This window comes from Pipistrellus hanaki (genome assembly GCF_964339955.1).
Source record: "Pipistrellus hanaki genome assembly, chromosome: 2".
NCBI lineage: Eukaryota > Metazoa > Chordata > Mammalia > Chiroptera > Vespertilionidae > Pipistrellus > Pipistrellus hanaki.
The window spans coordinates 71531846-71540711 of NC_140504.1; the positions used below are offsets into that span (position 1 = coordinate 71531846).

Consider the following 8866-nt stretch of genomic DNA (forward strand, 5'->3'; position numbering starts at 1 on the left):
TTAACAATGACTATGTTTGGGTAGTAGGACTTAGGTGGTTCTTTTCCTTTATAAATATTGTTGTATGTTTTCCAAATTATGTCATGAGCATTTATCACTTTTATAATATAAAAGTATAAACCTAGAGACTTTAAATAATGTAACTAAAGCTACAGAATTAGAAGTTGGTAAGATACAGAGTTGGATATGAATTCTGGATATACAACTCTAAGTCATGAATTCTTTCCATTATCTTGAGCAAATTTACTTAACTCTGAATCTTAGTTTCCTTTCCTATAAAATGGGATTATTGCTACCTATTTTGTACAGGAGCTGTGAGGGATAAATTTAGAAATTTAGAAATCATTTAGGAATCACTAGAGTAGGGCTGGAGAAATAATAAATAAAATCTCAATAAAAGCTGCTGCTATTATTGATCTAATGATGAGGAAGGTGCCTTCAACTGACCCTAAGCTCACGGTATCTAGCAATGAAAATGGTACTCAGGTAGATGGTTTATGGTGATTGTATTTTGTGCTTTGTAATAAGTGAAAATTAGCATTACCAATAAGTATATTTCTCCCCCTGAAAGAAATAATGTACATGAACGGGGTATTTGTCTTTTAGTAAAACCATAAAGACAAGCCAAGAAGTAACACACACACACACACACACACACACACACACACACACACAGAGCACTAAATAGGACCTAAGTGGCCTATTATAAGAAATTATTTTTTATTTACTGAAGGGTTTGATGTAAATAATTGTTTCCTAATAGAATTCAATAATAAAAATAATTTTGTTTCTATATTACAAATTTTAAGTAAAATACAAAGATTAAAAGCCTGGATTTTTGGAATCAGACCTGGAGTCAGCACAGCTTCAACACTTACATTCTGTGAACTCAAGCAAGTCCTAACCCTTTAGAAATAATACAGAAGTTTTTGGGAGCATCAGGTGAACACATGTATGTAAAGGGCTTACTATGAACAAAAAATCCAATAAATGGCACTAGTATTATGCATTAGATTTTTATTGTAATAACTTGTTAAATTCATAGTACATTACAGAGCTTCCCAGCACCCTCTCTTCTACCTGTTAGTTTAACTTTAGCTCAGATTGGTGAAAATTCATGATTCTTTGGTCAAGTTTCCATTGAAATGAGCTAGCAAATGTAATCTCATTCAAGGAAAGATTCTCAATAAGAAAAAGACTCTGAACACCTGAAATTAAATTAACTGTTTCTATTGGACTGATCAAGGTCTAAACACTAAAGAGATAGATTTTAAATTATTATTGTAAACAGAGCCTGGTGGAAATCAGGTTGAGTCAACAAATTTACTCGATTGCTTTTTTAAATGTGTCTAAAAATGACAAGAAATATAAAAGCAATTCCTCTTGTTGAGATAATAAAAGACAAACAAAGAACTACCAATTGAAATGTATTAACTTTAAGAAATGAATGATCCAAATTAGAAAGTGGATTAAATTCAAAATAATTTTGATAGATACAACGATTCCACTTCTCGAGATAATCTTGCAACCCCATGCCACATGTTGCTTTTGTAGATGAAGACAAGAGGCCAGTGTCTTCAGTTCCTTGGCATAAAGGAAGCTCTTCTGGGATCCACAGGAACATTTATTTGAGGAGTTTCCAAAAGTAATATTATATCTGAGCTAGAAGCTCTGGTTAAAAAATTGAATTATGGCTTTGTGTTTAAGGTGTTATGATTTTTAATCTCATAGAGCACAAAACATACAGAATAAAGCAACGTATTATAAATCATGGCCTTCCTACCATATGCAAAAGCACAGTTGTTGTCACCAAATCACAGAGGTCCTGCTTCGTAGGAACAATACTTTTCATGTATTCCACCTTTTCTGGGACTCCAAGGAAGATGAGGATTCTTTTTACTAAACAGGTTCTCATACTTTCAGACATGACACAGAATTGCTTATGTAAGAATGTCCCTAACATTGAAGTCAGCCGAACTTTGTTTTTGCTTCTAAAGGGCGTGTTTGTTTTTTCATGCCAACCCAGCACAATGCCTACTTGCCCTGAGTTTTACCCTCTGAATGCAGGTCACCCACTTTCTCCTTAAATTGTAGGTTCAACAAATGGTTAAACTTTTCAGCATCTTAATTCGGAAGGATATTTTAGTACTCGGTTGCTTTGTAATCATTTATAAAATGATGGTGAAAACTCTATGTTCAAAAAGGCAAATTTGAACCGTCAAGTCTCTTTGGATGTTTTCTTCTTTGCAAGTAACTTGAATTAAGATTTTAAACTTAAATTTATATGTGGGAATGAGACTTAGCATAGCTATGAAAGAAAATGACCATGCTCAGTACAATTTTGAAATAAATCTTTTCTTAAAATCTTATTTATTTCACAGAGAGGAAGGGAGAGGATGAAAGAGAAACATTGATTGGCTGCCTCCTATCCACCCCTTAATGGGGATGGAGTCAGCAACCGGGGCATGTGCCTTGACCAGGAATCAAACTGTGACCTCCTGGTTTATGGGAATTCGCTCAACCAACTGAGCCACACGCCACATCCTTAGGCAAGGCTTAAAATAAATCTCAATGGTGTTCTCTGTATTGACTCAGAGTTGCACAGGGAAAATATTCCATTCACCAGGTCGGTATTTAGACTGCTTTTAAAAATAAGGTGTGGAATGATTAAAATAAATATAAATCCTTTTCTGTTAAAACCAATTAACAGAGTTGTCACTTCCAAACAAAATTCACTAATAGAAATGTCAATTTCCTTTTTTTTTTTTTTTAATTGTTAATCCTTTTACAAATGTCCTCATCTCTCCTCACCCCTCCTTTGCCCAACTCCACCCAGCCTCCAACCCCTTCCCTCGGGCCATCACCATGCTGTTGTCTATATTAATTACCTTAATAGAATGAAGGATATTGACAGATGCAAAATGAAAACAATAATCCATTGCACTCCACTCTACAACTGATTTGATTCACCAGGTAATCTAACCTCAGGTCGCATGAGGACGAGAACATAATTTGTGGTGCTCAGTCAGAATGAAAATGAGAGATAAGCCCCTTTGTCAACAAATGGTTAGAATTTTGTGATGATGACAGTACAACATTAAACCAAACATGGGGCCCTACTGAGCACAGAGCCCTTTGCAACTGCACAGTTCACACGCCCATGGAGCCAGCCCTGGGTTGCATCTGTTCTGTCAAAATTATCTGCATTATGCTACTATTTAGGTAATATGATTGTGTGCTACTACATAGGAAAGCTAAGGTACTGTGTTGTGTCATTGAAAGACCTTAGCCAGAGAATATGGATATTATAGCACTTCCAATACCAAATAACCCAGATACAACGAAGTTGTATAGAGGGTTTATTTCAGGATATAAAAGTCAGATGGCACCACATCCCAGGATCTCTATCTGCTTGCATTAGCATTTGTCAAGAATTCTCTTATATCAATCCCCTGTGCCAAGTCCTTTTAAATCCCTAGTATGCATTTGCATCCAGGTGAAAATATGCCTTTACACTCTATCAATGTATAAATAATCTTAGCAGCCCAAAGCCACGGGAAATTCCAGGCATTGATAATAGTGAACACTCTTTCTTCAGTGAAAGAACATATAAATCTTCTTGGATTTGAGCACAAAGAAGCAAAGGTCTTTGTGAGTTTTTTTGTTTGTTTGTTTGTTTTTTGTTTTTGGTGTGTGTGTTTTTAATGGTTAATAAGACTGTAAGGAATTGTATAGCAATGAGGCAATCCTAGTGTATATCAACATGTGCTCTGGCTAGGAGAGTTACTATTAGAAAGCAATTCCATACAAAAGCCAAATAAATACATAATGTCAAATTAAAGTTGAACGAGGGAAGATAAAGGAAAGTCTAAAAGTGTTTTCAAGTGTAAAATCAAGGAGAAGGCTAGAGAGACCACTGAGCACCCATAGTTTGGGGACATGGCTCAAGGAAGCTATGGATAAATCAAAGAAGTTTGTTCTTGCCAGAAGCCTATGAGAAGTCTCAGGATCAAGAACAGAATCTTAAAATATAAATGGTTCTTCAACATTGAAAGATGATTAACATGAATCATAAAAAGAAAAGTGTAAATCAAAATTGTATTGAGACACCATATCTAGCCTACTACATTTGTGTAAATCCATGAGTTTGGCAGCACATTCTGACAGTGAGACTATGAGGAAACAGTCACTTTCATACATGCCTAGGCAGGGGCAAGTAGTATAATGCCTATGGAGGGCATTTTAATTATAGCTGTTAAATTTACAAATTAATAAAGGTACATACTCTTTGGTCTCACAATCCCATTTCTAGGAATTTGTTATCAGCTACATTAGAAATTATATATGCACAAAGTTATTTAATATGATATATTGTAATAGAAAAATATAAACCTATAGAGCTATCATTAGCAGTCTAGTTAAATAAGCTAAACTGTATCAATAAAACACAATGCTAACCAGCTATGCAAAAGAACAAAGGCACATTCTACCTATAAGAAAGACAGGTTTTTTTTAGGTACATATTTTGTATAAAATGTGCTCCAATTTTCTTCATAAGAAGAGAGGACAAGATTTGACTGTGTTTGCAGGAAGGATTTCTGAGAGAAAACCTGAAAAAAACTAATAAAAGTATACTTATGAGGAAGAGTGGAGTGGGAACGGGACAAATAAAGGACAGTAGTGTCTTTTACTGCAGATGTATTTGTAGCATTTGGATTTTAAGGCATGAATATATAACCTATTTTACAAATTAGAAATTTTAATAAAGGAATGCATGACCAAAAATAAGAGAAATATTAAAATGCAATAAGATAATGATATCCAACCTCTTAGTTCACAGAGGAAACTGAAACCAATAAAAGAGAAATAACAACCCAAAATCCAAAGACAGTTATTGGCAATGCCTGCAGTGGAACCAAGAAGACTTGAGCAACTCTGCTGACAGGAGACACAGCAACACTTTCATATCCAAGTTAGCAGGGTGGCCAGGACACTGAAGTCTACAAATTTGAGATTCCTTAGTTGTTGGAAACTCTTAACATTGGAGTGAATTTTATATCTTTATAAAAGCATTTGACTTCTTATTGAAAATTGCCAAGATATGTTACTAACATTTTAATAAGATATCAATAAAGCTAAGAACATAGGATATACCAGACAAAATCTCTCATAGATGAATAAGAAAATGAAGCAAGAAGCTGAGTACTGGGTAACTGGGGTACCAAAATCAATTTAAAAGACACTGTGTCAAGACCTGGAAAAGGTTCCCCATCATCAGCTGATGAGGTTGCAAAGGGCCCATAATATCAAAACTTGCACTCTTTTCCCTCCTTGCTCCACCTTTATTTTTCTCCTGATAGTATTCATGCAAGAGTCTCTTTATTCTGCTGAATCAAGAACTCAGAGATGATGTCTTCATTTTCATGTGTTCGCTGTGCCCTGTGCCTGACAGAGTGCCTTAAACATACCAGAGCCATAGATTCCTAAAACATGAGAAGCAGAGATAATTTAGAAAATATCTAGTTCAATTTTTAAAACATGTTTAAAAGCAACAAATTCCCTTTCAAATTCATAAATATATATATATAAGAAACATTTTCTAAAAGAGATGCTTTGGTTGAAGAGGGGGCCAGGGAGAGGAGAGCAAACAAAGGTTGGCTCACAGTAATCTTTCCCCCTTCCTCTTGCTGCACCTCGGGATCACAGTTTGGAAACTGCTAATGCAGCGCAAACTTTTTTTTTTCTAAGTGGACACATTCCTTAAAGGTTTTTCACACTCAATTAACATATCTAAGGCAGGGGCACCATATTCCCCTGGTCTATGAAGATATTGGTCCTATCTAGCTAAACAGGGTGCAGTGTGGAGAAAACAGAATTGTGTCAAGTCTGCAAACACTTACCCTTTTCATTCCTAGTGTCCATGTTTGGAGGAGACCCACATTAGGGATGGGAAGCAATAACCATCCTGTCTAGTTCTGCTCCATTTATAAGCTGCCCTCTGTCAGGAGAAATGGTATGGGGCAGGGAGAGCATTGAGGCAGTGGGCACCTAGCCTAGTTCTTCAATGACCATTCATGGACATCTCATTTGCCAGATTCATGTCAAAGCAGTTAGCAGAAGGCTGAAGGGCTGTTCTGAAAGGCTTGTTTATGATGTGAGATTGGTGGGAATCCATGGACGATATGGAATTGTAATCCTTTAGTGAATTGTATATGTGTGATGCAGCTGACAATGTTTGGTAGGGTGGGGCTGGTTATGTCAGTAACAAATAACCCCCAAACTCTCAATGTCCTAAAATAACCAAGTTGGAGTTTTTTGTTTTTGTTTTGTTTTTATGCATGCCCCTATATACCACATATCAGTAGGGCTCTATTCCTTGTTCTGATACCTGGATCACACAGAGGCTGATAGGACTATACCATCACATCGCTTTCATCTATGTCCTATTGGCAAAAGAGTCCTGCCTGACCGTAAGGGTGTTGGGAAAGTATTATCTTCCCATGTCCTCCAGAGGAAGGAGAACTACGGATTAGTGCAAAAGATGGCATTGTGGGTTCAGGGAACAGAAGCATTGATTAAGGTGGTCTAGTAAAGGCTTTATAAGGATATGATATTTGAGCAGAGACCTGAATGATGAGAATGAGCCTTCAAAGTGAAAAGCAGTAGGAAAGGCATTTCACACAGAGGGAATGACATAGGCAAAAAGTCCTTAAGCTGAAGCAAGTGTACAAGGAATGAATGAAGCAAGTGTACAAGGAATGAATGAAGGAATGATGAGACCACAGTGAATGCGGAAAGAATGGCAGGCAATGTGGCCAAATGATGAAAAGCCTTGAGGATCATGATAAAGGATTTAGATTTCATCCAAGGTGGGCCCTAAACTCAAGTTGATGGTGGTTTCTTCTATTTAACAGAAGCAAAAAGCCATCCTTATATTACATAGAAAATAAAAATCCATGTTTTATCAGAGTTTTCTGTTTCTCAGAGTAAATTGAGCCTTTACCCTTTTCATATTCACCTCAGGTTCACCTTTTCTAAGCACTTGAAATACCACAGAACATCGTGACAGGCTTTACCGTGTTTCCTGGAACTTCTTACCTCAGTTCTGTGTTTTCTCAGGCCACACTTCAGAGTCTTGATCAACGCCCAGATCTGTGCTCTTAGCTGCTGACAGAACACACATTCTCTGAAAAGGCACAAAACAAGGAAGTTGCCATTCTGAGAAAAAAAAAAAAGAAAAAGAAAAAATTTTATTTTCTTATCAGAGAAACATTTCTTCTCTATTAGGGCTTAGTGTTTTTAGAACCAAACCAAATATAGAAAACTTTTTACTCCCTAAAAAAAATATCTAGATTGATTGTTGTTCTGGAGTTTATTAAGTTTCCAGAGTGGCTTTCCAAAGGAGGATATCTTGAGATCTTTATCTTCAAATCCAACACATGTTCCCTGCACTCCAAAAAGGATAAACATAGTAAAACCAGGCAAATTTCTCTGAGCCTCAGGTTTCTTATCTATAAAATAGTCATGATCAGTAATGGAACAAAGCCAGACGTTGTGATAATACAGCTGCAGCCTAGTGGGCTTACCCTCTGCCCACTTCTGGCCTTGTTGGCTGCTCCGTGAATACACTAGGCCTATGACCTGAACTCAGAAGGTTTTCCAGGCCACTTTGAGAAGGTCACAGATGTGAATAACCAGTGACAAGTGTGTGAAATTTGCCTGAGCATCTCATCTGAGTAGAATAGACTGCTAAGTAGAAATATTTTTGTTCAAGGAACTCTCCTAGGATGTCCCAAATGTCTGTCATTAAACAGGCATATTTTGGAATCTCACCTCCAATCACTGTTTGGTCACTTACTGGCTATTATTCAGCCTCTTTATGCTTCATTTTTCCTTATTTGAAAACGGGGCCGGTTTCATCAGGTTATTTATAAGGATTATGACATAGTTCGTGTAAATCTGTCCTCACAGTATATGATCCATCGTAAGTCTCAGTAAACATTAACTTTCTTAAAATCATCAACATCACCATCTTCATCATCAACAACCTTTAAGAGTGAAGAGTCACTACATAAAAATCTCTCATATGACTTGGGAATGTCAATTATTCAGTTTCTAGCTATCAGGCTTAAACATTTATGAATCATTCCAAACCGCAGACTCAAACTAGAGAAGAAATGCTGAAACTTCACTATGAAGAATCCATTTGTTTGTGATTTTCTTTCCTAAGTTAAGGTGGAGAATCTCTTTCATGTCAGACCCCTTTATAATGAAGTTTCCTATTAGACAACTCTAAGCCTTCTTTTTTGCTAATTTTAGCATTGTGCAGTGCATGGAAACTTAAGTTTGGTTTTAGTTTCCTTATAATTCTCAAATATTATAAACTTTGTCACCCAAACTATAAAAGTAACTGGGTTAATTAGTTTGACTAGTTTTAAGTGAGGGCAATTGTGGATTGTACTCTGTTTTCCTATGGCCAACACCATAAGAATTGCTGCCGGGACAAGTCATAGAAACCAGAGGTTGAGCAGTCAATTCCAGATGACAGCTAAAGGGCAGAGTGCATAATTTACTCCCAATAATCTCTTCCCAGTTGCACTAATCCCACTCAAATGCTTAAGTCCACAATAGATAGATGCCAGTATAGCTCCTCTGGTTCAGTAGATGATAATTACATGTTCCTTTCCTAAGACTCACAATTTGGTCTAAAAATATAATCTTGTTTTTACTCAAAAGAAATGTATCACACTTTAATAGTAAAATGTATTTTAATAAATGCTGCCTTTAATTATTCAAAGGGTATATATCTTTTTGGGACACCCTATATATGCATATATATTTATTTATACTCAATTTTGACTAAATA

The 8866-nt window shown here is 36.2% G+C and overlaps 1 long non-coding RNA gene across 1 annotated transcript; it reads right to left on the reverse strand.

Moving 5' to 3' along the window:
• Positions 1 to 4152: 4152 nt before the first annotated feature.
• LOC311618189 lies at positions 4153 to 7792 on the reverse strand. The gene is made up of 3 exons (XR_014794257.1): positions 7587 to 7792; positions 7099 to 7186; positions 4153 to 5483 (listed from the first exon to the last, which is right to left on the reverse strand). It is a non-coding gene; the product is annotated as an uncharacterized lncRNA (long non-coding RNA).
• Positions 7793 to 8866: the final 1074 nt, after the last annotated feature.